Source organism: Mobula hypostoma, chromosome 18 (genome assembly GCF_963921235.1).
Source record: "Mobula hypostoma chromosome 18, sMobHyp1.1, whole genome shotgun sequence".
NCBI lineage: Eukaryota > Metazoa > Chordata > Chondrichthyes > Myliobatiformes > Myliobatidae > Mobula > Mobula hypostoma.
Genome location: NC_086114.1, coordinates 37,916,914 through 37,943,467, shown reverse-complemented (window position 1 = coordinate 37,943,467; position 26,554 = coordinate 37,916,914). Strand labels below are relative to the sequence as shown.

At 41.6% G+C, this 26,554-nt stretch overlaps 1 pseudogene; it reads right to left on the bottom strand.

The window, feature by feature from the left end:
* Positions 1-9,514: 9,514 nt before the first annotated feature.
* The window catches only part of LOC134358482 (carbohydrate sulfotransferase 3-like), a 52,839-nt pseudogene continuing 35,799 nt past the window's right edge, over positions 9,515-26,554 (bottom strand).

Genomic DNA, 26,554 nt, shown 5'->3' with positions numbered 1-26,554 from the left:
GGACCACTTCTTTTCAAATTGTGTGTCAAGTGATTTTGGATGAAGGAATTGATGGCTTTGTGGCCAAGTTTGCAGATAGTGTGAAGATAGGTGGCGGGTTGTGTTGAGGAAGTAGGGTGTCTGCAGAAGGACTTGAACAGATTGAGGGGAATGGGCAAGGAAATGGGAGATGGAATATAATGTAGGGTCATATACTTTGGCAAAAGGAATAAAGGCATGAACTATTTTCTAAACGGGAAGAAATTTCAAAAGTCAGACATGCACCAGGACTTGGGAGAGTCCTTGTCCGTGATTCCCTAGATGTTAACTTACACTTCGAGTTGGTGGTAAGGAAGCCAAATGCAATGTCAACATTCACTTTGAGAGGACTAGAATAGAAAAGCAAGGATGTAATGCTAAGGCTTTATAAAGTATTTGTCAGACCACACTTGAAGTAATGTGAGCAGTTTTGGCCCTTTATCTCAAAAAGATGTGCTGGCATAGGAGAGGCTCTTGCGAAGGTTCACCAGAGTGATCCCAGGAATGAAAGGGTTAACATATGAGGAATATTTGATAGCTCTAGGCCTGTACTTATTGAGCTTAGAAGAATGAGGGGTGGGGGTGGGGTAGAAATCTTATTTGAACCTATTGAATATTGAAAGGCCTAGATAAAATGGATATGGAGAGGTTGTTTGCTATAAGTGGGGAATTCTAGGACCAGAGGGCACAGCGTCAGGCATGAGGGACGTCCATTTAGAACAGAGATGAGGAAAAAATCCTTTAGCCAGAGGGTGGAGAATCTGTAGAATTCACTGCCACAGACAGCTGTGCAGGGCAATCCATTGTGTATACTTAAGCTGGAGGTTAATAGGTTCTTGATTAAACAGGATGTCAAAGATTATGAGGAAATGGCAGGAGAATGGGCTTGAGAATAATAATAAATCAGCCATGATGGAATGGTGGAGTAGACTTGATGGACGGAATAGCCTAATTCTGCTCCTTTTTTTAATGGTCTTATCATAACCAAACACCCTTGATCCAACCGATGGGTGCCGTTCTTAGCATGTCTTTATTAGTTTTATATTCCATTCGCCAGTTGTTCCTAAAGCTATCATTTCTGTCACATTCCTACAGAAGTTAATTGCTGTAACCTATGGCCCCTTTGAAATAATTTCCTTTGAAGCCAACATATCAATTAAGCCCTTATAAATCCCTTATCTATTAGTTCTTACTTGAGCTAGAAGCTTTTTGTTCTTTTACAACTTCTTTTACCAGCTGCACCAATATTCCTGGTGTCACTAAAAGTTACATTCCTGCTCTCCCATTTTCTCTGGCTTCACTGCATTTCTTCGGACAATGATACTTTCTAATCGAGAACTTCTCAAACACCTTCCTTTTGCCTTATACGGGGTCTCCCCACACTAGAGCTCAGGTGAAAGAGCTCTCGGACTATATATCCACATTCTGTCTCCCAAAACATGGATTTTCCTTGATCTATTCAACACCAGCCTCTGTGTTGAATGGATCATTTGATCTGCCACTTTCCCCTCCTCTATTGGAATTACAAATAGATCAACCCGTCTTCTTTCATCTCCACCAACACCTGTTTCTCATCTCACCGCACCTTCTAATGCAAACAACAGATGCAATATCTGCCCTCTTAACTCTTCTTTTTCCATCATCCAGGAAACCAAACAGACCTTTGGGAAGAAACAATAATTTATCTGGACCACTTCCAATTTAGCGAACAGCATTCGGTGCCTATGGTGTAGACTCTTCTACACTAGACAACCCAAATTCAGTTTGGGTGGTCACTTTAGAGAGCTCCTCCATCAGTCCACGAGGTTGATCCAGAGATCCCAATCACCTGTTACTTCTGTTACTGGTATTACCTCCCACTCTGACCTCTTCGTCTTTGGCATCTTCTGTTGCTTATCCAGATCTTTTCCTGATTGTGTAGCCTGACAGCATTAGTTGGGAGAAAATTTTTGCTATAGAGCTCTGTTTCACAGATATTCTTAAGCTTTGAAGTAAAATCTGTCAAAAGTTTTCCATTTATTGCAGTACAAACAATTTTCTTTGCTTATCAATGTCCCTAATACTTACATGGTTCATATTCATCTGTATTGGATCCCGTTGCTCTGTTTTATATCCTGTTACCTCTATTGCACCTTTCTCTACTTTTAATATCCAGCTCTTACCTAGTCCAAAGTTCATGGTTATATTTTTCATAAATAGTTCACTATTTGAATTAATTGCTGATGGAGTGTATAATTTCAAATTGTCCACGTATAGAAGGTGTGTCAAGGAATAATTCATTTGCTTGTCGCGATTTGATACCCTATTTTTGAATGATTCATTAAATTAGAGAGCAGATTTAAAGCTAGACAAAACAATAGTGGGCTCAGAGAGTTACACTGAAAAATGCCTTGTTTATTTTGATTACGGAAGTTGCTCATTTTTGGTTGTTGATAGATTCATCAAATGTAGGAAATTCACAAAGTTTATATACATTAAGAACTTCAATTAATAGACAATAGACAATAGGTGCAGGAGTAGGCCATTCGGCCCTTCGAGCCAGCACCGCCATTCATTGTGATCATGGCTGATTTCCTCATGAGAAAACCTTGCCTGACAAATCTGTTGGAACTCTTTGAAGAAATAACAAGCAGGATAGACAAAGGAAAATTGGTTGATGTTGTGTACTTGGATTTTCAGAAGGCCTTTAACAAGGTGCCACACATAAGGCTGCTTAACATGTTAAGAGCCTATGGTATTACAGGAAAGATTCTAGCATGGATAAAGCAATGGCTGATTGGCAGGAGGCAAAGAGTGGGAATAAAGGGAGCCTTTTCTGGTTGGCTGCCAGTGACTAGTGGTGCTCCACAAGGGTCGTGCTAGGACCGATTCTTTTTACATTATATGTCAATGACTTGGAAGATGGAATTGATGGCTTTGTTGCAAAGTTTATGGATGAAAAAGAATTTCAGGATGTATATTGTATACATTTCTCTGACTTAAAATCTACCTATTGAAACATTGATACAAAGATAGGTGGAGGGGCAGGTAGTTCTGAGGAAGTAGAGAAGCTACAGAAGGACTTAGACAGATTAGGAGAATGGGCAAAGAAGTGCAGTGTCGAGAAGTGTATGGCCATGAACTTTGGAAGAAGAAATAAAAGTGTAGACTATTTTCTAAGTAGAGAGAAAATACAAAACCTGAGGTGGAGGATCCCCAACATCTAATTGAAAGATTGAATCTGTGGTGAGGAAGGCAAATGTGATGTTAGCATTCATTTCAAGAGGACCAGAATATAAAAGCAAGGATGTAATGTTGAGACTTTATAAAGCACTCGTGAGTCCTCACTTACATTGTAAGCAGTTTTGAGCCCCTTATCTTAGAAAGGATGTGCTGAAACTGGAGAGGGTTCAAAGGAGGTACATGAAAATGATTCCAGAATTGAATGGCTTGTCATATGAAGAGCATTTGATGGCTTTGGGCCTGCATTCATTAGAATTCAGAAGAATGAAGGGTAATCTAATTGAAACCTATCCAATGGTGAAAGCCTTAATAAAGTGGATGTGGAAAGGATGTTTCCTATGTTGGGAAAATCTAGGATCAGAGGACAAGTTTCAGAATAAATGAATTTCTTTAGCCAGAGAGTGGTGAATCTGTGGAATTCTTTGCCACTGGCAGCTACAGTATGTAGGCCAAGTCATTATGTATATTTAAGGCAGAGGTTGTTAGATTTTTGATTGGTCGGTCATGAAGGGATATCACATGAAGACGGAAGATTTGGGCTGAGAGGTAAAATGGATCAACCAGACTCAACGGGCCAAATGGCCTAATTCTGCTCCTATATCTTGTGGTTTTATTATGCCATCTGCAAGTAAGCTTTTCATTGCAGCTACACATGTACTTGTGCATATGACAATAAACTCAAATTTGATTTTGATTTTAACATTGCAGCATCTGAGAGTTCTATACTCCAAGATAAACAATGGGAACTTTGACAAGATTGAGATTTGAACAGAAATTTTTGCCATTGACCAGTAAGATTTGGCTGCCATATTTAGATCTGAAACTTACCCAATATTTCCTGATTAGGAATGGAACATTTCTTAATACTGAATGCCGATTTTTATGAACAATGTAAACTGGATATTGATCTTCACAATGGTATATTCTTCCAACTGTACATCAAAAGTGAAAAAGATCAAGTTTTGATTTTCATTCTGCTAATTCTGCTGTAGGTATCTTAAACAAATCTTTACTCTGCTCTGAGGAACCATGCCACATTATTCAAAGATTGGTTTGTAGAATTAAGTTCCCTGGCAATTGCCCATACTGATTGACTTAAATATAAATGGAGCTGTTCTTAAAAAAAAATGACACCTTGGGAAATACTGTGGGAAATTTTTATTACTCTTAGGGGTACTGACTGATGTGGAAAATGCATACAGTTTGTAACCCTCACACCAGGGCTGATGTACAAACTCAGTTCGTTAGCTAACTCTGCTAAACGGCCGCATGACTCAGCAGTGAGAAGGTCACCTTTCATAAACAGTACACACCTAGGTTTGGTATGATATGGGGTTCAACCAAACATCGTAATGTTCTGATTAAAGGAACCTCGATTTGAGCGAATACAGTGTAAATACTACTTATGTACAATTAACGGTCAGCAAGAAATGACAGATCACACACTTCATAAAATATATAAAGAAAGCGTATTTACCAATTTCAGCTTTAACAAGCAGTTAACAGGAAAAAGAAAAGGGAAGAAAATAACAGGGCCCATTATAGTTAAACTAATCCAATGTGCACATGACTGTTGGAGCTCCTACCGGAGTATTCCGGAGTGTATCTCTTGGAGTTCATCTTGAACAAACTGGCTCTCCTTCAGGAGCATTGGCCCTTCCACCTCGGAGCCATTCATACGTACAAAGCATTTCTTTCAACGGGGACTCTCCATCCAATGGCATTCTGCAGCAATGTACCTTATTCCTTGCTCCACAGCCCCGGCCAAGAATACCCCAAATCAGGCAAGTATCCTTCAGAAAACTCTTCCCCACAGTCCTCTAGAACCTTCTCTCACATTCCGCAATCCCAGTTGGCTGACTCAGATTCCCAAGCTGGACAACATAGGTCCTTACTTTAGTCGAAGCCAAAACACACTTTCCAGCATGGAACACTGCTTTTACAGAAAACTGCTAATGTAACCTTTCTCCCAGCATAGTAGTGGAAATATTAACCAGGGCATTATACTCTACCCCCACCAAAAATAGTCATGTTCTCATTATGCTGGAACATATTAAACCATTATTAATGATGTAATATTCAAATGAATTTTGATTTCAGAACCCCCAATCCATTTGTAAAAAGAAGTAACATATCTCACTATTGGGATGGATGCAACACTCTGTTTCCCCAGTACATCATAGGCCAGCCTATCTGGGGGTTTCCTGACTCTCTGAGACCTTCTTCTCATCATCAGCTTCTTCAGGCTCTGGTACTTCATGTGGCCTTTCCTGTCTACTAGAGGGTGCCTCCCCCTGTTTATCACTTGTACCTCCTGGCAGCTCAGGTCTCCCTGCCCCATGACTGAACTTAGCTTCCTAGAGTTTAAGCAAGTGCTGCCAAACAACTTCAACCTCCAACGGTGCTAACCGGAAAGACTTCTCTTGGAAAGATGTGTTCTCTGTCATTCTGATTGTCATTCTGTTTGCATAGACAGCCAAAGATTTCAGGTCTCACCAGCACATCTGCAGCTAAGCGTGAGGCTTCTTCCCGATCATCGGGAGCATCCACCTGGATGGTCAAGGCGATGGACATTCCGGTGAATTCGGGGGTCCCTGTCACTAGCTACACCTCCAGGATGTAACATGTTAGGTTTAGACTGGATGTACCACACAGTTTCTTGTTGCTGTTCATCATCCTGCTTAGGAGGAACTTGCACCTTCTTAAAAGCAGCTCTGAACACAGGGAGAATGGACAAGGTTTTCATAAAGTTCTCTCCATTTCACGCCATGCATGCTCCCATGAGCCTTCTCACAATGGAAGTATTCATTCCCACAAGAATAGAAGTTTCACCCTTTTCAACCAGATCCGGGCAGACCAACACTGATGTGTTGATAGTCTCAGTTACTCTAATGTCTGCTTCTGAAAACTCCAGTTTCAATGACAAGAAACCATTGTACGGGTACTCATCAGCACTAAATCCCCAAATCTCAAGGGCACTGAGTGGCATCAATGGTAAATGTGTCTCATACCAGTTGTAAAAAAATCTATAAAGAAAAGTAACTTGAGATTCTGTGTCAAGTATGGCTCTAGCATAAACACCTTCAATCTGTATGGATACATCAGAGCTTGGTCCCACTAAACCTTCAGGAGTAGTGTTTAGCACTTTGTTATTTCCCTTGATAAGTTGATAGGAACATATTCTCTTCGAGATGCCAGCCCATTCCTTTACTGAGTCCCTCCGTAGTTTTGTCTCTTTTCCTCTCTGTTTGATTAACCGCTAGCTTACTTTTCAAAGATTTTCCTGTCCCTCACAGTTTCGCTTGAGATGTCCATCTTTGCCACAGAAAATGTCAATCAGCTCTGTAGTCAAGAGACCCTTTTCAGCAGCATTCCTCTGAGTCGTAAGTCCTAGAGGTGCTCTGGATTCCCAATGAACGTGTCACGTTTCGCTGAAACATTAGCAGACATCTATCACGTCAGCTCAGCTCAAAGGTGTTCCACCTCCTTTCTCAAAAACTTTATCTCTGTGACATCAGGGGTCACCTTAGCAGCACAGGAGACCACTGAAGACACTACTCGGCTTTTGGAAATGTTACACCTCTCAATCATGCTTTCCTCCTCTCTAACTTCTCTGAGTAACTCAGTAAAAGATGGAGGAGGGCACATCTTACTGGTCATTCGAATGCATAGAGCAATCACGTCATGTGACAGTACGCCCTTCACAACTTGCTCCATCTTCAAACAATTGCTCTCAGACAATTGAATGCCCCTTTGTGGCACGAACAATGCAGCAGTTTCTCCAACCTGAAAGGCAGGCAGAGAGCGTCTCCCCTTCCTCCTGGAATGTGTGCCTAAACTTTATCCCAAGATCAGCCGCACTTTCAGCAGTGCCAAAAGCATCTTCCAGAGCTTGCAGGTAATTAGCTGACATGGCTAATGGGTTGTCTGCCTTTAGGAACCTCACTACATCAGCCACTGGACCCTTTACATGTCTCTATCAGTCTCTGTTTTTTCATATTATCTGAGCACTGCCACTCATCTATTAACTGAGTTGTCTCTTCTGCCCAGGCCTGGTACTCCTCTTCTCCATCAGGTGTGGGCTTAACCCCAGAGAACACTCACAGCCTCCATAACTTTGGCATTTATCAACCCACTGGTAATAGCCGAAACCAACTCAGAATTTCCATCAACTGCTGAAGGACCCATTTGATCTTTCACATCAGCCTACTCTTCCCCCTCACTTTGAAGAAACGAGAGCAACTTGTCTTTAAAGTCTTCACCCTCAGCTACATGCCTCCTTCTCTAAAAGTAAGGACCGGCCATGATCCTGCCTCTCCAGGGTCTCCCAACTTATCAGGCAGCGCAATTTCAGTTATGTCACTGCCGGGCTGGACTAACCGGACAATCTTCCCTGCTGATTGGTCAAAACGCTGTTCAATCAGTGTAATTTTTCCAACACTTTTGCAGAACTCAGCACGCTCAACAGCAGTTTGTCGGGAATTTGGACATCTACTCTGCTCAGAACACAAGCATAATTTGTGGATAACGGGTTTGAATCGCACCAACCTTTTATCCCTGTGGCATCCATAATAAAGTACTTAATCACTTTGTCCGACACTAGCCTAACCACCGGTTTAAACACAGAAGCTGCTTAATTAATACTAGAACAGCAGTCAGACAGCATCCAAAATCCACAGAGGATGGCCCTCACACATGTAACCCTCTCACTGGGCTCGTATGCAACTTGGCTCAATAGCTAACTCAGCTTCAGCTTCGACACCCTGTTAACTCTCTATAAAATCAAGTCATAAAAATTAGATTAGATTAGATTAGATTGGATTATGAGGACATGCAGTCCTCTTTTATTGTCATTTAGTAAGGCATGCATTAAGAAATGATACAATTTGTTCCTCCAGAATGATATCACAGAAACACAAGACAAACCAAGACTAAAAAAAACTGACAAAAACCACATAATTATAACATATAGTTACAACAGTACAAAGCAATACTGTAATTTGATAAGAACAGACCATGGAACAGTAAAAGTCTCGAAGTCTCTCGAAAGTCCCATCATCTCACGCAGACGGTGAACCTCCAGTGCCGCCAACTGGAGGAACATTGTATCATTTCTTAATGCATGCATGCATTTCTAAATGACAATAAACGAGGACTGAGTGTCCTCATAATCTAATCTAATCTAATCTAATTCAATCTAATGTTAACCGATTCCCAGTCCCTGTTTTTATTAATTTATTGGATTGTATGTGTTTCCAAAAAGCAACCCATGAATAAAGATAAACAATTATAGTCTTGGTCACCTTCTGTACCTTTCGTGTCTTCTAAGGCTGCTACACCATCATTAATCCATCCCTTTAGATTAGATTATGAGGAAATGCAGTCCTCTTTTATTGTCATTTAGTAATGCATGCATTAAGAATAATACAATGTTTTTCCAGAATGATATCACAGAAACACAAGACAAATCAAGACTGAAAAACTGACAAAAACCACATAATTATAACATATAGTTACAACAGTGCAAAGCAATACCATAATTTGATAAAGAACAGACTATGGGCACAGTAAAAAAAAGTCTTAAAGTCTCTCAAAAGTCCCATAATCTCATGCAGACGGTAGAAGGAAGAAAAACTCTCCCTGCCATGAGCTTCCAGTGCTGCAAACTTGCCGATGCAGCACCCTGGAAGCACCTGACCACAGCCGACTCTTGAGTCCGTCCGAAAACTTCAAGCCTCCTACCAGCCCTCCGACACTGAGCGCCCAGCACCATCTCTGCTGAGCGCTTCAACCCCGGTCCCGGCAACAGGCAATAGGCAAAGCCGAGGATTTGGGGCCTTCCCCTCCGGAGATCCTCGATCTCACAGTAGCAGCGGCAGCGAAGCGGACATTTCAGAAGCTTCTCCAGATGTTCCTCCGTGCTTCTCACGTCTGCCTCCATCAAATCAGGATTGTGCACGGTACCTACTTACAAATACGATATCATTTCGGAGTGGCTACACGCGCTGCGTCGCGACGCCATCTTCTCCTCCCCTCCTTCAAATAATCATTCTCTTATTAAGTAAATCTCTCATGTGTGTGCATAATATATGTGTTTCCATTATCAGCTGTACTCAGGCAACTGTTCTGTCATTGTCATGCCTAATAAGGCCATTGAATACCCATCTAGGAGATATTGAATTTACTCAACACTTTGAAGATGTTTCAAGCTTATTCTCTGATGATAAGTTGTATTCCTTCAAAGACTGGAGGACAATCAAAACTTCTACTTAAATTAGGTTATTCTGAAGTTTCTGTTCTTGAACAGACTGGCAGATCTGTTGGCAAGTGTTGCCGCATCTTTAAAAACATAAGAACATAAGAAATAGGAGGAGGAGTAGGCCATCTGGCCTGTCAAGCCTGCTTCGTCATTCAATAAGATCATGCCTAATTTGGCCATGGACTCATCTCCACCTATCTGACTTTTCCCCATAACTTTTAATTCCCCTACTGTGCAAAAATCTATCCAACCTCGTCTTAAATATATCTACTGAGGTAGCCTCCAATGCTTCATTGGGCAGAGAATTCCACAGATTCACCACTCTCAGGGAAAAGCAGTTCCTCCTCATCTCTGTCCTAAATCTACTCCCCCAAATCTTGAGGCTATGTCCCCTAGTTCTAGTCTCACCTACCAGTAGAAACAACTTTCCTGCCTCCACCTTATCTATCCCTTTCATAATTTTATTTGTTTTTTAAAGATCTCCTCTCATTCTTCTGAATTTCAGTGAGTACAGTCCCAGGGGACTCAATCTCTCTTCATTGGCTAACCCCCTCATCTCTGGAATCAACCTAGTGAACCTCCTCTGCACCACCTCCAAAGCCAGTATATCCTTCCTCAAGTAAGCAGATCAGAACTGCATGCAGTTCTCTAGGGCTACGTCCACACTACGCCAGATAATTTTGAAAACGAAGCTTTTTCTCTTCGTTTTGACCCTCCGTCCACCCTAAAGCGGCGTTTTCATCCCCCGAAAACAGAGATTTTCAGCAACGGTCACCAAAGTGAATAAATCTGAAAACGCCTAATATCCGTTGTAGTGTGTATGGGGTAAACGGAGAGATTTAAAAACGCTGTCATGACAACACTACAACAACAATGCTTTTTCTGCTTCTGCTTAGTATTGCGCAAGCACTGCCGTACGGCTGTTATAACACGCAGTCGGTGTGAACAGCGTGAGAGTTAAATTGTAAAGTGAGCTTTTTTGACTATTTAAAAATGCTGTCATGACGTGCTGGAACAGATGGTCGTAGCGTGGCATTTCGTTGTTTTCTTGAACACAACCCCCCACATAATCTAACAATTTCAGAACAAACGGCAATGAGACTGAAGCCAGAAGAGTTAGAAATGCACTCACCAAATACTTTGACCCATAGCTTACTGAATAAATAAGTATACTCACTTTGTCCTGTTTTCTGTTCTTGCTTATATGAAGGTGGTTTACCAACTAATGCAAGTACTTCTCTGACAATAGATGTGTAACAGCCTAATGTAACATTGTATGGAAATACAAGATAACACTGATGCAGACATGTTTTATACATTTAACAAGGTGCTTTATTAATGCAACAGAGTTAGTCAGTTTTTCAATGTTTGTCGTCAGCTGGGTCATACTGTCCATGAACTCCCTGTCGGTTGCCTCCATACGCTCCAGTATTTGTTTTTTTTAAGTTTTAAGTCCTCCTGCGCGAGAGCCAAGAGCAATTCCTTTGAAGTTTTTCTACTCTGTAACTGGACAAACGCGCACTAAGTTTCCTCTTTGCTTGTTTTCTGTGTGTCCTGCACGTGCCCAGTAGAGGAGATTCGCCCAAATATCCATGTTAGTGTGGACAGAGATATTTTGAAAAACGCTTAGTGTGTATGCCTGTCGTTTTTACTCGAAGCTGGCGTTTTCAAAATTATCTGGCGTAGTGTGGACGTAGCCTAGGTGTGGCCTCACCAGTGCCCTATACAGTTGCAGCATAAGCTCCCTGCTCTTAAATTCAATCCATCTAGCAATGAAGGACGACATCCCATTTGCTTTCTTGATAGCCTGCTGCATCTGCAAACCAACCTTTTGTAATTCATGCACAAGCACTCCCAAGTCCTTCTGCACAGCAGCATGCTGCAATTTTTTTACCATTTAAATAATAATCTGCTCTTTCATTTTCCCTTCCAAAGTGAATAACCTCGCATTTACCAACATTGTATTCCATCTGTCAGACCTTGCCCACTCACTTAGTCTATCTATATCTCTCTGTAGACTCTCTGCATCTCCTGAACAATTTGCTTTTCCACTCAATTTAGTATCATCAGCAAACTTAGATACACTACACTCAGTCCCCTCCTCCAGATTGTTAATGTATATCATGAACAGTTGCAGGCCCAGCATTAACCCCTGTGACACACAGCTGACCACTAATTGCCATCCAGAGTAACACACATGTATCCCAACTCTCTGTTTTCTGTTAGTTAACCAATCCTCCATCCATGTTAATATATCACCCCCAACTCTATGCATCCTTATCTTATGGATAAGTCTTTTATGCGGCACCTTATTGAACGCCTTCTGGAAATCCAAGTAAATAATGTCCGTCTATTCCCCTCTATTCACTGTGCTTGTTATATCCTCAAAGACCTCCAGTAAGTTTGTCAAACAGGACCTGCCTTTGCTGCATCTTCCTGATGGATCCATTTATTTCCAGATGCCTCACTATTTCTTCTTTAATGATAGCTTCAAGCATTTTCCCAACTACAGATGTTAAACTAACTGGCCTATAGTTACCTGCCCTTGCCTACGTCCTTTTTGGAACAGCAGTGTGACATTCGCCATGTTCCAATCTGCTGGGACCTGCCCAGAATCCAGAAAATTTGGTAAATTATCATTAAAGCCTCAACCATAACCTCTGCCATTTCCTTCAGTACCCTGGGATGCATTCCATCAGGACCAGGGGACTTGTCTATCTTCAGGCCCACAAGTTTACTCAGCACTACCTCATTTGTGATAGCTATTTTATCGAGGTCCTCACCTCCCATCGTATCCATAACATCTCTCTTTGGCATGTTGGACGTGTCCTCCACCGTGAAGACCAACACAAAATAGTCATTTAAAGCCTCTGCCACTTCCTCATTACCCAATATAAATTTCCCTTTCTCGTCCTCTAAGGGATCTATGTTCACTCTAGCCACCACGATCCACTTTATATAATTATAAAAACTTTTACTATGCATTTTTATATTTTGTGTTGGTTTATTTTGATAATCTAGTTTCCCTTTCTTCATTGCTCACTTAGTGGTTCTTTGTTACTTTTTAAAGTTTTCCCAGTCTTCCAGTTTCCCTCTACTTTTGGCGACTTTGTATGCATGAGCTGTTAGTTTAATGCCTTCTTTTATTTCCTTAGTTATCCATGGCTGGCTCTCCCCATTTTTACTGTCCTTGCTTTTAACTGGAATATACTTTTGTTGAGCACCGGGAAAAATCTCTTTGAATGTCATCCACTGTTCCTAAGCCATCCCACCATACAGCCTGTGTTCCCAGTCTACACTAGCCGAATCCTCTCTCATCCCATTGTAGTCTCCATTATTTAGGCATAATTCACTAGGTTTTGATAAAAGACTATTGCACCCTCCATTTGTATAAGAAACTCAGTCATACTATGATCATTCTTTCTAAGAGGGTCCTTAACTACAAGATCACTAATTTTACATGTCTCATTTCGCAGGACTGGATCTAAGATAGCATGTTCCCTTGTAGGTTCAGTAACATGCTGTTCAAGAAAGCCATCACATATGAGTTCTATTAAGTCCCCTTCAAGACTGCCTCGACCAAATGAATTCACGCAATCTATGTGCAAGTTAAAGTCCCCCAAGATAACTGCTGTGCCGGTCTTACATACCTCAGATATCTCTCTGTTTATTGCCTGTGCCACTGTAATGTTATTATTTCGTGGCCGATAGACAACTCCCACCAGTGATTTTTCCCTTTACTATTCTGAATCTCTACTCAGAGGGATTCAAAATTCTACTACTTAGATCTTATATCATCTCTCACTATCGCCCTGATCTTATCCTTAATTCAAAGCGGCTACTCCACCTCCCTTACCTTCCTACCTATTCTTCCATATTACCTGATATCCTTGGATATTTAATTCCCAGTGCTCTCCACCCTGCAATCATGTTTCTGTAATGGCCATGAAATCATACCCCTTTATACTGATTTGGGCCACAAGTTCGCTGACCTTGCTTCGAATACTACGGGCATTCAGATAAAGTGCCCTTACACTCATTGTGCTTTTAAAATCTTGTAATCTTTTTCTCTTTTGCCCTTGACTTTTCTTTACTCCACTCTCACTTTTCTCTTTTTTTATCTTTTGCTTTTTTTTATCTTTATCCACACTTTTCTCTTTTACTTTATCCATACTTCCCTAATCTGTTGAACCCACCCCACTACTATTTAGTTTAAAGCCTTATCCACAGCCCTAGTTATGCAATTTGTTAGGATCCAGGTCCCATCAACGTTCAGATGAAACCCGTCCCATTGGTGCAGCTCCCTCCTTCCCTAATACTGGTGCCGATTTCCCATGAATTTAAACCTTCTTCTCCCCACCAATCCTTGAGCCACACATTTAACTCTAGTCTTCTTGACCTTACGTCAATTTGTACATGGCTCAGGTAGTAATCCAGAGATTACCACCTTTTTGGTTCTGCTTTTTAATTCAGTCCCTAGCTGCTCAAATTCCCTCAGCAGAACCTCTTTCTTCGTTCTGCCTATGGCATTGATACCCACATAGACCACGGCAACTAGATCTTTCCCCTCAGACTGCAAATTCCTCTGCAGGTCAGGCAAGATGTCCCGAACCTGGGCACCAGGCAGGCAACACAGCCTTTCGAATGCTCTATCCTCACAACAGAGAACTCTGTCTATTCCCCTGACTATACTAACCTCAATTACCTCAGTTAGGTTGCTCATCCTTCCTACAGCCCCCACTCTCATCCACACAGGGCGCAAGAATCTCAGACCTGTTGGACAAGCTCAAGGGCTGAGGCTTCTCCAGCACTGTCTCATGGATCCCACTACCTGCCTCATTCGCAGTCACACCCTCTTGTTCCTGACCACAGTCCGAATTTGAGGCAGCTAATCTAATGGGTGTGACTACCTCCTGAAACAGAGAATCCAGGTAACTCTCTCCCTTCCTGATGTGCCACAGTGTTTGAAGCTCAGATTCCAGGTCATCAACTTTGAGCCTGTGTTCCTCCAGCAGCCAACACTTGCCGTTGATGTGGTCACCAGGATCCACAATGGGGTCCACCAGCTCCCTTATCATGCAGCTACAGCACATCATCTGACCTTGTATCATCTCTGCTTTAGTTAATTAGCTGTAATTTAGTGACTTTTTATTCAACCATGACAAAAGCCTTTCCCGCTACTTACCTGTGCCTCCCCACCAAAGCCTTTTGAATCAAAGCCCCAAGTTCCCACTCCTGCACTGGCCCACTCACACAATGGCTGCTCTGCTTTGACCCTGCTTTACTTTTAATTGCTCCTGCTAATGAACTGTGAATCAATTGGTCCACCGAGCCCATGAAGCACTCCTTTTTTACACTCTTCTCTCCGACCTGTGCAAAGCTTTCTATCTCTACGAATCAATTGGTCTATCACTAATGTGCATTTGCTGGCATCTTTGACAAACTTGTACCCAGACAATTTCATTGCTGGATCACACATTTGTTGGACCATTCTGGCAATCCTGAATGGCAGACGGAGCCACCAATTTTGAAACTGCTCTGAAACGGTTTTGTACGTTGAGTATGTACTGGCATCAGGCCTGGAAGCTCGGGTGTTTTTGTCAATTCACTCCTTGACCTCAGGTGCGAAGGGAATGCCAGCAAGGTGGTACCTCTCCTTCACCCTTTTCACAGGTTCTAGAGCAATGTCCTCATAACGCATAAGTATGAAGCGATCCTTGAGCAAAGCTGATACCAAGCTGCACAGAGGCTCGGATATTCTTGCAGTCCTTTCAGACCTTATCTATCTCTTTGTCATTAGGCTCCTTTTTTCCTTTGGTCCATTTCTTCCATGTTTCAAAATGACTGAGGAAGGCTGCCATCCGAGAAGCCAGCACAACCGTGGGGTCCCTCACCTGATGAATGATCTTAAGGTAGATCTTCAGGTGCTCCACCAGCAGTCAAATGAACTCCAGCTGACTTATTCACATGGTCTTCATATCCACAACCTGCTTCTGGAGTCAAGGTCAAGTTGAGTATCCCACAACGATGCAAGTGATAGGAGAACTTCTCCCTCTCTCCACTCTTGGCTAGCATGGGCACCAAGCCCTCACACAAGGACTTGCTTGAGAGTTGCCGGAACAGGGTGTTGGGGCTTTGGGATCGGGATTCTTTCCAAAGCGTATAGATCACAGAGCATCAATTGCTGCAGCAGATCGCGATAGATGATGGACAAGGCCACATCATTTATCCTACCCATTTGAAAGTTCACCATATTGTCCACGTGCCACAGAGATTCATAGAGATAGAATGTATTGTTGTTCTGGTTGAAGCATTCACCAACCAAGGAAGAGCCTGTCCTAGTTGTCACCATCAAGAGCAAGTGCGTCCTCCCTACCAAGTGCTTTCTTTCCTCTTTTCTTGGCACAGCCTGCAATGACAAACAGTTTCTCTGTGCTTTCAGTAGCTGCCAGAGGCAGTGATTGAGTTAGAGAGGGGAGCTTTTTCTAGTCAAGGCTCTGGCTGGAGTAATGCTGCTTGGCCCCACCAATTTCACTTGAGATAATTCTAGTGGAAACTTGTCCGACACCCTGAATGGAAAGAAGGTAACATATTAATAGAATTCTCTGCAATATATTGACATTTTAGATATATTCAGCAGACGTTTTGAGAAAATAAGCAAAACATATCAGAAATGAGCATTACTAAATTGTCAACTATTCAAAATTGTAAAGTATTATTTTATAGATACTATGAATTACTAATAATATAAACAATCAATGCTTCATGAATATAATTTGCCAAATCATAGATATTATAAACAGAGGCCAACAATGCATGGGCTTTATAGATAGAATCTACCAATGAATTAATCTTATCAATGGGATCTGTCAGTGGATCATTATTACACTAAGAATTTATCAGTCTATTTACACTATAAACTAAATGTGTAAATCATTCAGGTTTATAACACCAGTTTCACTCTCTCTGCAGTATTATGGCATTATAATATTTTTCTGGTGTAGTAATCCAACCAAAATGAAATCAAATCCCACCAGAGGAGTGTGAAGAAACAACAAAAGAAGTCACATCCACAGGGTGAGAGCCCAATCTCTACCATGGCTCCCATACTGGATTCACAGCTAATCAGCACCTGCACTGAAGCAACACACATGAGATGCTGAAGGAACTCAGCAGGTCAGGCAGGTTCTGTGAAGGAGAATAAACAGTCAGCAATTTGGGCCAAGATCCTTCATCTGGACCTGCACTGAAACAGCCAGTATTCTGTGGTTATCAGAACAGGTAACAAGCTGGGTGTATGGTGGCACACATTTCATCACCTGACACACTAAACCCTCTCCACCACCAGCCTGAAGAAAACAGGAGAGTGATTTAATATGCCTATTCAAATGTTCCTTGGTACATCATCTCATTAATAGTAAACAATTCTGTTTTCTCAGTCTCCCCACTCACTGAGTTATTCTTCCCATTCCCCCTGTAATCTGCGGTCAGAGGTTTCACTGCAGCACCTCAAACCCCAGTGTCACCTGTTGGCAGCACCCAGGAGAGATGCGTTAGAACTGTTGTGCTCTATCGGAGTTCCAGAGGCAATGAGGCATGGCATGCATGATGAAGTTCATAATGTTTTCCGGTGTTCACTCAGCAGAAGCCAAGATACAGTGTCTTCTACAGTAGACTGCTGCAACATTGATGGACTCAGGGACTTTGACTTTTTTTTTGTGTGTCTGTATTTCACTGCTATCTTATATGTTTTATGTGTGCTTTGTGCTGTGTATAACTGTTGATACTGTGTTTTGCACCTTGGCCCCATTGTAATGCTGTTTTGTTTGACTTTATTCATAGGTATTCATGTATCGTTAAATGACAATTGAACGTGAAGAGCCCATGGACTTACAGGAATGATAGAGCAAGGACAGAAGATTGACTGATTGCCAAAAGACAGAGTGGGAATATAGGGTTGGCTGCTGGTGACTAGTGGTGTCCTACAGGGGTCGGTGTTGGGTCAGCTGCTTCTTACGTTCTACGTTAATGATCTAGGTTAGTGGTCACCAACCTTTTTAAGCCCAAGATCCCCTACCTCGACCTCAGTGAAAGGCAAGATCTACCTACTAAATCGTCTAGAGAAAAAACAGCTCAGATTGTACTTCCAATTTGAGGCCTTTTATTTGGGCGAATTGTATTTGAATTACACAAAATACTTTTGTCAAACTTTCAAATTAATTCAAGCAAGAAAACACTGTAACTAGCATATCAAACAGGCCATAGCTGTCTTTCTTTAAGAGTATTACAATACTTCACAACTTTAATTCTAAGTTTCATTATTTAATTTTATTTCAACACAAAAAATAAATGAATAAAAATTGACTTTTGCACTCAGTGTGATGACTGGGGCTGAATACTTTCTGCTAGTTCCCTAAAATTTGGCTCATAACTACAGACAGCCAGTCTGAGACAGTCTGTGAGGTGTAGGGTTGCCAACTGTCCCGTATTCTCCCTGCTAAGGTAAAACGTTCCTATGAAACCTTTCGTGCCAAAATGCTTTATGCTGAAGAAGCAATTACCATTAATGTATATGTAAAAAAATTTTGAGCGTTCCCAGACCCAAAAAAATAACCTACCAAATCATACCAAATAACACATAAAACCTAAAATAACACTAACATATAGTAAAAGCAGGAATGATATGATAAATACACAGCCTATATAAAGTAGAAGTGATGAAAATTAAGCCAAAACCGATTTGTGGGATAAAAAAAAATCGGCACGTACACACATGCACACACAGGTGCCCGCGCAAGACTTCATGGTCATGGTAGTCTTTCTCAGGGTAAGCACAAATGTCCCGGGATTTGACTGCTACTTTTGTCCGTTATTTGGGAGTGAGAAAGTTGGCAACCTTAGTGAGGTGTCTGTCAGTAAGTCAGCTCCTGTACTTAGATTTAATAATTTTCATCTGTGAAAATGCAATTTCACATAGATAAGTTGACCCGAAGTAGGCACTGACTTTTAGTGGTATAAAACCAACGCACACACCTCGGCCCCATCAGTAGTAATTGCCACCAGTTTATGAACGGGGATGTCATCTTCACGGACATATTTTTTTAAACTCATTGTAAATATCCTCACCTCTCGTTCATTCCTTTAATTGCAAAAGAGTGAGCAAGTCCTCCTTTGTTGTAAAATCCTGGAAAGCCATTCTGACAAATACAACAAGCTGAGCTGTTTGCATTACATCCAGGGATTCATTGAACTGTAGTGAAAAATATCCACGTCCTCTGACGGTGACTCTACCCTCCTTGTCACTGTTGCAGGGCCAAGCGGTATATTATGTATTGCAGTTGTGATGCCGTTTTTGTTTTTAAAGTCATTAAAAACAGTCTTTGCGGTAATGACCATTGCTTCCTTGAATAAATCGCCATCTGTAAAAGGCTTCTTGTGTTCAGCCAAAAGGTGACTTACACAAAATGATGCTTCAATAGCAGCCTTATTTTGAGCAGCATGTTTTGTGAAAAATGATTGCTGGGCCTTCAACCCCGATTTCAGCTCCTCAACTTTCCAGGCACAAATTGCACTCTTTGGGAGGTAGGTGTCTTTAAATTCCTGGTGGTTGGTGTTGCGGTGCTGCTCCAGATTCCCTCTCTTAGTCAGTGCTTGTGTTTGGTGGCACAACATACATACACACTTGACTTTCACCAAGGTAAACAGAAATTCCTCTTCCCATTCTGGATGGAATTTGTATGTTTTCGCCTTCTTTCGTGGAGCCTCCGCTATGCTGTCAGGATATCACAAGCGATTGCTGATTGCATTGCCTCTGATCTGAGCTGACATTTATGTGCCGGGCGGCACCTAATTAATTAGCTTGTTTATTCCGGCTTTTTTTGTTAAAGATGTGCTGTGTGCGTCCCGACTACCGCTGCACCCCTGCATGCTTCACGGCCCAGAGGTTGGGGACCACTGCCGTATATTGATGTTTGCGACAGTCAGTACTCTTATCTAATCTGATTGGTCTTTGATGCAGCACAGGCTACGCTGAAAACGCGGTGCATGGCGGGGAAACTACACACATGCGCACTGGGCAGAAAGAACGGAACTAAACCCTTGCCACCCGCAAACAATCTCTCTTTACAAACAGCTTTTTAGCGAAAATATTGCTATATTACCATTATCCTAATTAGTATTACTTACTTTTATAATGCTCACGTTACAATAGTATTTGTGTATTTATTTTTGATTTCTCTTCGGGATCCACTGGGAAAGTCTCAAAGATCTGAAACATTTTGTGCTTTTCACATTCTAACTTCTTTTTCTGCAGTTCTGCTGCCTCCCTTGCTGTGGTCTCTAAAGATACTGCAATGGTCAATGCCAGTTCTAAGTTTAGGTCTCTTTTGGACAGTAGCCTCTTTTGACTATGCATGCCACATACAAGCCTGTCCCTTAATGGAACAGCAATTCAATCTCTAAAGCCAAAGCACTCAGAAAGTTTGCACAGTTCATCAATGTATTCAGAAATCTTTTGATTGGTTCCTTTTGTAATATCTAAATCTCTTAGCTATATCCAGTGTCTAGGGCTCAAGTGATTTTGTAAAATTGAAACAATTTCATCGAACACATTGCTTGCTAGCTTTGCAGGGTTTACCATGTTACATAAGATGGGTGTACGTTCTTGCACCCATTAAGCTAAGAAGCGTAAGGGCTTTCTTTTGCTCCTCCATGTTGTTCGCGTTATAATACAGTTCAAACCTCTCGATTTACAACCCGTAACCTCCATTAGAGCTACCAAATTTATCAATTTTCCCGACTGAAGCCATCGCCACATTATTTTCACTTTAAATTCCATGGGTCTTTCACTGTTACCATGTACTGTGCAGTATTCACGCATTTGTTAGCGTCTGTGACAGCCTTCTTGTTCTATTTAACTCTCATTGTTTCATCCCATAACTGTCAGTGCAGTTTATGATTTTTTCTAACACTGAGGCTCATGTTCGTCACCCGCTTGTGTCTATGCATAACTACATGTCAATTAAATAAGAGCACACACGTGGGAGATGGCTTTAACTGGAAAAGTCACATTGCAGTGAGAGAGAGGGAAAACAATGTGCATACATAGACAACAGCACATGCATAAACAGATCAATATGTAGTGCTAAGGGGGGGGGGAGGTTATTGCTCTAAAAGAAATAGATCCATACATTACAGCGTCATAATAGAATTCAGTCGTAAACCCCATCAACTCTCAGCTTCTGCATTCTTATCTCACTCTTGCACAGATTGTTGCACCTTTTTCAATGTCTTTATTACCATAGGAATTTCAGAATGACACATCATATTCTAAATGCCATTAGTAAAGGTCCATGAGAGCTTCATACGGTTTTTCTCCTCATCTAGAACTGAACCTCTTAGAATGATCTCAAATGTCAGCCTGACTCCATTGAAGTCTTCAAATTATTATTGAATCAAACATGTACAGTGATTGCCTTTGTGAGTGATAAAACCACACACACAGCCGCAGAATATGGGGACATCCATTTAAAACTAAGATGAGGAAGAATTTCTTCAGCCAGAAGGGCAGAGAATCAGTGGAATTTGTGGCCACAGAGGTGGGGGGAGGCCAAGTCACTGGGTATATTTGCAAGATGGTGCCAGCGACCAACACGGCTAATAGCGACATCCTGCAGAAAGTTCACAAAACGTCTTCTTCTTCTCCCTCTACTTTTAAATATACTTCTACTACTAATCTGTGTGTGATTGGAGCCTGTAACTAATGTGTTATTGGGCCAAATGTGCGACCTGGTGCTTCTGCTGTCTCCGAGGGAATTCGGTGTGGTTGAGAGCGAGGTTGAAAACAGAGTATGCGGCCTAATGGTTGAGCACGAACCCGTGATCGGCTCCATTACTCACCGATCACCCCAAATAAAGCATCAAGTGAGATTGAAATCAATGAGGACAAGAGCAGAAAGCAAGCGGGTGTTCAGTGCCATCTGCCTGCGTTTAACCAGTCTCCTTCTCCCTCACTGCTGCCAGAAGAAGGTGCAGGATCCTTGGGTCTTGGCCCAGGTTTAATTGGTGTGGTTTGTGGAATGGACTCACTTTTAGAGGACTTTGCAGTTCATGTTATATGTGTTCCTGGTTTCTTTGTATGCCTTTTTTTCATTGCAGTTTTACATGATTTTAATTGGCGAACGACCTGATTGTTTATGCTCTTGGTGCCATGCTAATCACCTACTAGATATAGAACAGAACGATCGAGAAGAAATGTGAAGCAGAAGTTATCCTCTTTCTGGCACTCCCTTCACAGTCTCAGGTAAAGTTTCTGACCATGCTTTCTGTGTGCAGTGCCTGCCAAATTCAGCTGTCTCTCAGCCTCACTGTTTGACATATTCAGCACTGCAAAAATAAGGAGGTATTTTTTCCAACAGTTTACAGTGACATGCTTTGAGAAACAAACTGTACTTATCACTAATTTTGAAGTGTACAAGAACAATTTCAGAGGAAGGTCTCTTGGCGATTGAAAAGTGGCAGCACTGAGGCACACCAGCACTTGCATAAACATGCATCACAGTGACTATCAACTGAAATAGGACACTCCTTCCTAAGATTAGGAACAAAATTAGGAAATAGTGATCTGAATCTCAATCTCCTATAACAGTTGTTAGCCTTTCCTGGTCCTTGTCTGGCTCCTGAGGCCATGATGTGAGGGGACAAATGAGTAGAGCGATGCCTTGGATCTCTGGTGCAACGGCAAGCAAAGCTCGTTCCTGCACTGCCCACCAGACTCAGGATCAGAATCAGATTTATTATCACCGACATACAGTATCTCAAGAAGTATGTTGTTTTGTGGCAGCAGTACAGTGTTACACATAAAAATATTACTTCAAGTTATAAAAATTATAAACAAACAGGACAAAGGAGGAGTAGCGTGGTTGTCTTCATGCGTTCATGGACCATCTGGAGATCCAATGGTAGAGAGGAAGAAACTATTCCTATAATGTGGAGTGTGAGTCTTCAGGCTCCTGTGCCTCCTCATTGACTGTAGGAACGAGAAGAGAGAATGACTTGGATGGCGAGGGACATGAAGAACTTCCAGGTCTGTGCAGCCACTTTAGATTCAATGCAAATCTCTCTCACTGTTATCCCAGCCAAGTTAAATTAGTCATCACTCAAGGCCTGGTGCCAGACAACTAATCTCTTCATCAATATCAATAACATTACCAAAATAGTTACCTACTTCTAGAGCACCCGCACCAGTCACACCTCTCTTTTCAGCAGCATAGTAGGCAAAACTGTGAGCGGTTTCAAACTCCTGGAGGTGCACATCTCGCACAAACTCTCATGGTGCAGGAACACATCCTCCACAGTCAACCACACTCACCAATGCCTCTAGTTTCTCCGGAGGCTGCAGTGAGCTGGACTACACACATCAATACTCACGATCTTCCACAGATGCTCAGTTGAGAGCATCCTAACATGATGTGCCACGTGGCACCGAAACTGCACTGCAGCAGAAAGGAGGCCTCTACAACGGGTAGTTAGAACTGCCTAACGCCTCACCAGCACCAGCCTACCCACCATCAAGGACATATATACAGGAGGGTGCTGGAAAAAGGCTAGCAATATTATGAAGGATCTCACTCACCCTGCTCATGGACTGTTGGTCCCAATCCCAGCAGGGAAGAGGCTACGCAGCCTCCACGCCAGGACCGCCAGAGTCAAAAATAGTTACTTCCCCCAAGCCATCAGGCTGATCAACACCTTCACCCATTAACCCATCCCGGCACACTCCCCGGCACCATTACTTCATCATTTCCTTTCAGGGTCACCTTACGTAGAGATAATCCTGGACCCTGGGTCACTTTATGGACATGCATCAGTCTATGTACTATATGAGTTAATCTTATTTTATGTATTTATATTTAGTATGTTTTATATTGTTTTTGATATTGTGCTCTTAATGCTTATTTTTTTTATATGCTGCATCAGATCATTCTGTTCTTCTTTACACCTGTGTACTGATAATGACAAGTAAAAACCTTAAATTTAATTACTCAGCACCAAACCTCTGCTTTATCTTCTCTGCCAGAGCGTTAATATTATGGGGAGAATACAGGAGAGTACCTTCACATCAGCTCTGCAGGGGAGGTGGGGGGGGGGTGGAATAAATGAAGTTCCCTAAAACTTCAGCAACAGTCTGACAATGCAAATACATAGAAATAATGTCCAATTTTTGTCATTTCAATATGTGTTCCCTTCAGTAAGTTTTTATCATTGTTGGAAAGACTTCCAGACAAGTATTGTGTTTATGTCAGAGTTTAGTTCCCATGTTAATCAAGTTCTTTTTGTTTCAGCTTTAACCATTTTCTTAAGTCAGCACTCCAACAGATATCAACTGCCATGAAATTAATAATTTTAAGGAGGCTCCTGTTCCCTGTTTTAGGCTCAGTTTGAATCACAAATCCTGTAAAGGAAACATATTTTGCACAACATCTTCCACATTCTCAACCCTAGCTTCCTGCCGTTGGGAATTGGGACAAGACCCATTTTCACAGTGTTCTGAAGAGATTCTCCACTGGGTTGTCTAGTCTTCAGCCTCTTCTCATATTCAAAACAGAACTGCATAAAGAGGCAGAGATTTGTAAATGAAAGCATTTTTCAAAATACCCCACCAGTTTGTGACTCATTGGGGGGAAGGGGTTATCCCGACACCTTAAGGGCTGCAGCAGTTCAAGAAGACACCGTACCTCTGCCTTCTCATGAATCAGAATCAGAATCAGAATCAGGTTCATTATCACTGGCATGTGACGTGAAATTTGTTAACTTAGCAGCAGCAGTTCAATGCAATACATAATCTAGCAGAGAGAGAAAAAATAAATAATAATAATAAATACAATAAAATATAATAATAAATAAACAAGTAAAGCACAACTTCTTGGATAGCAACACTTTAGGGACTTTAGGGATTTTAATTCAATTTCCTCTGTTGGTAACATGACAATTAGATCCATCAGGGAAAGGTACCGGGGCCTGAAGACCCACACTCAATGGTGCAGGAACTGCTTCTTCCCCTCAGCCACCAGTTTTTTTAATTTTGTAATTCATATTAATTTTATGGCTTTGCACTGTACTGTTGCCACAAAATAATAAATTTCATGACATATATGTCAGTGATAATAAATCTTATTATGTGTGTTTTGGCTAAGAGTGTAATGAATATTTACTTTCCAGGTCCCAAGGGGCTTATTTCTAACCTGAGCTTTCTAACACAGCAACATGACCTCTCCAAGTCAAAAGTTGTTTTTGACAAAGTTAAATTTTTATCAATACTTCTTGCTCAGCCTCTTGTCGTAAACAAGTGAACAATGAGGTTCTCATTGGCCAGTATTTTAAGTGAAACACATCGGCTTAATTAAACATTGTATTCACCTCATGTGACCAAAGTACCTGAAAGCATCACATGCAGGCTATGTCATTCAGTGCAGATATTATGGTTTCTTACATATCTATACAAATGGTTCAAAAATATCCAGTCACAGATCATTCAGGCATGTTCCAAAGTTTCAGGTGACTAATAGGAAAAGATAAACACGAGAAAGTCTGCAGATGCTGCAAATCCAAAGCAACACACACAAAATGCTGGAGGAACTCAGCAGGTCAGGCAGCATCTATGGAAATGAACAAACTGTCGCAGCTTCACGTGAAGATCCCTCTTCAGGACTGAAAAGGAAGGAAGAATATGCTAGAAAGATTCAGATTCTTTGGGGAAGAAGAAGAAGAGGAAGAAGAAGAAGAAGAGCAGGAGAAGAAGAAGAAGAAGGCAAGAAGAAGAAGGAGAAGAAGACAAGGAGGAGAAAAAGAAGGAAAGAAGACAAAGAGGAGAAGAAGAAGACAAGAAGAAGAAGAAGGAGAAGAAGACAAGGAGGAGAAGAAGAAGAAGGAGAAGGAGGAGGAGAAGAAGAAGCAGGAGGAGGAGAAGAAGACAAAGAAGAAGACAAGAAGACAACAAAAGGAAGAAATGAAGAAGACAAGAAGATGAAGAGGGAGGAGGAGAAGAAGAAGAAATCAATTAGAGGCAAAACAGTATAAATGTTTGAGAGCAGTTAGCAGTAACAATGACAGAAACATGGGGTGACAGAAAGAAGAGCCTCTGGTCAGCCTTTGGTGTTTCTGATGGATGACATTATCTGCAACTTCCTGGTATGACCTGTTAGTTTATAATAATTTTATCTATGTTTGGTAATCCTTTGAAGTTTACAAATCTTTTGTAATTTTGAAATATTTAATAAGTTAAAAATCCTCTGAGTTTCAAGTGTGTCACAAATTATTTGTCTAAATTTAAATGTTAAATGTGGGGACCTGTGTCCATACACTCATATTATTGTGTACTCTTCACTTATCTGCCAGTTTCCATAAACTCCTTGTCATGTATGCCTTTCCAACTTTCCCTACCCAACAGTTTTCTGGGCTGATCCCAATTTTCTCACCTCTTGACGGTCCTCTGATATATTCTTGCTCCGTACAATGTTTGCACCATCTGCAATGCTGCTCCTTGAAATTAAATTTAAATCATTGGTTCATACCATGGAAACCAGGGGGATTTACTGCAAAGTCTTACCTATCATAAGAACATAAGAAGGTAAGAAATTGGAGCAGGAGTAGATCCTGTGGCCCATCACGCCTGCTCTGCCATTCAATAAGATCATGGCTGATCTGACCATGGACTCATCTCCACCTACCTGCCTTTTCCCCAATACCCTTAATTCCCCTACTATGCAAAGGTCTATCCAATCTTGTCTTAAATATACTTATTGAGGTAGTGTCCCCTGCTTCATCCACTCATCTTTGCTTCCTGCCACTCAACTAATTTTGGGTCCAAACTACCCCTCTCCCCTGGATACGAGAAAGACTGCAGGTGCTGGAAATCCAAAGGAAAATTCTGGAGAAACTCAGCAGGTCAGGCAGCATCTCTGGAAACGAAGCCAGTAGATGCTTCAGGCTGAGGTCCTTCTTTAGCACTGAGAAGGAAGGGGGAAGATGCCAGAATAAAAAGGAGGTGGGAAGGCG